Source organism: Bos taurus, chromosome 23 (genome assembly GCF_002263795.3).
Source record: "Bos taurus isolate L1 Dominette 01449 registration number 42190680 breed Hereford chromosome 23, ARS-UCD2.0, whole genome shotgun sequence".
NCBI classification, from domain to species: domain Eukaryota; kingdom Metazoa; phylum Chordata; class Mammalia; order Artiodactyla; family Bovidae; genus Bos; species Bos taurus.
In genome coordinates, this window is record NC_037350.1 from 52,431,010 (window position 1) to 52,433,339 (window position 2,330).

Below are 2,330 nucleotides of genomic sequence, written 5' to 3' on the forward strand. Positions count from 1 at the left end.
ACACTTCTTTAGGCACTCTGTCTATCAGATTTAATCCCTTGAATCGATTTGTCACTTTCCCTGTATGATTGTAAGGGATTTGACTTAGGTCATAGCTGAATGGTCTAGTGGTTGTCCCTACTTTCTCCAATTTAAGTCTGAATTTAGCAAGTGAATTTGGCAAGTGGATTTGGATAATATTTGTCACCTCTTTTTTTTTTTTAAGTGAACCACTTTCTCTACTCTTTTGAGATTTGTTTCAGTGCTGCATGAAAAATGATGATGTCAATGTTCTTGGTTAAGTCATGTTCCTGGTTTTAGTTTCCAATTTTCAAAATAATTTGTGGGTGACCTTGAACCACTCATTTTGTGTCATTCATTCAGTTCATTTTTAGGATGAATTATCTGACCTCCAAGATCACTTCTGGCTCATAATCTCCCCAAATCTTGATTCTTTTGGAGAATTTAAAGCAATTTTGCTATTTGCAGAAAATTCAGGATAGTTCTGTAAAGCACTTTAAAAAATGGATCTCATTCATACATTTATTTATATATCTATAAATTTTTTATAGTTAAGCATCTCTAGTATAAAATGTATTTAATCTTGACTCTCTTCCTTGCTCTCTCCCTCTTTAACACACACACACACACATACAGACACACTCACACACACAATGCTTTCTTGTTTTAAATTCCCTTTTTCTTGAGGGAGTGCAAGTTAAGTTATAATAATCTGGTGCCAATGAATTTGCCTTATGTAGCTTCTCCATAAAAGGTGAGAAGGAACTAAGAAGGAGTCTGGGATCCTTGGGCACTGAAGAGGAAAACTTTGCCTGAGTATTATTCTGTCCATGATTTTCCAGCAAAATTGAGGTAGTACAAATGGGAGTTTATGAACAATCTTGGTTTCCATTCAGATTCTTTAATTTGCTAGCTATCTTTGATGTCTGAGCCATCAGAGAAGCACCAAGAATACTGGAGTGGATAGCCATTCCTTTTTCCAGAGGATCTTCAGGACTCAGGGATCAAACCTGGGTCTCCTGCATTACAGGCAGACTTTTCAGTCTGAGCCACCAGGGAAGGCCCTACTGTCCATTTTTTGTGGAGAAACTGAACCTCAGAATTATTTTACACATTTTTTTTTTATATTTTACCCTTCAACACAGAGATAATACTGATCACAATCACAAATAGGTGGCGAGATCTTGTGAACTGTTAATAGGTGAAAATTCATAGCTCATCTCAATTTTTTGACTGCCTCATCAGAGACAGGTGTTGTGCTAAGAATTTCCCAATGTGGTCTGCGATCTGCATACCTCACTGTGAGACAGCAGTTTCCTTTTTCTACAGATGAACTTTGAAACTGAGAATCCTTACTTTTCCAAAGACAGGCAGTTAATTATGGTGCACAGTTAAGATTTTATTTCCAATCTAACTGACATCGAAGTTGATGCTCTACTGACTCCAAAAAGAGCCGAAGTTCACTGATAAATTGTTCTACTACAGTCAACTTCTCCACTAATGACCTCTACTTGTACTCATTCTCCCTAGATGTTTCTTTGTGATCTGTACTTTTGAGGTACCTGGGATCTCTTCAACAGCCATGAGATGCATAGGGTGTGCATTGCTGTGTTTGGCCTGAAAGATAATGCTTATTAGAACTAAAGCACAATAGAAAAGAAGGTGACTGAGCAACAATGTATAATGCAAAACAAGAATGTTTTCCTGAGGTGCAAGGTGCTTTCCTGAGGCAGATATTATACCATGTGAAGATGGGAGAGATTATACCCATGATATTAAGGATACTGGCCACATAATGTTATCAGAAGACATTCTTCTGATTAACCCTCCTTAACTTCCCTTACTCCTGAGATGTTTCTATAATTTTAATGTGTTTCATCATTATCTGGATAGTTCCTTAGGGAGATGCTCTCAATGTGTGCAGTGTTCAAGATTCTATTATAAATAGTGAGGAATTATCATCATTTCTTTTGTTGCTGCTGAAGGTAGGTCTGCAAATTTTATAGTCTAATTAATTATAGTCTAATAGAGATTAATGCAGTCACATCTGTAATTTTTAGCCCTTTTTTGAAGAAGAGACTATCAGTGTTTTATTGTCTGGAATTATATACTTGGGAAATATTACTATTTATATTAATAGCTGATATAAAAATTCATTAGACTATCTTGCTGCCATAGGGAGTTACAAGAATTTTTGCTTCTTAGGTTTTGCCTTTTATGTCTTCTCTACAAAGACCAGTGATTTTCACATTGTGTTTTAAAATGTATCTGAATGGAATTGAAAGTATTGTGTCATTGGGAATGACTGTTATTCCCAGTTCAGTCACTAA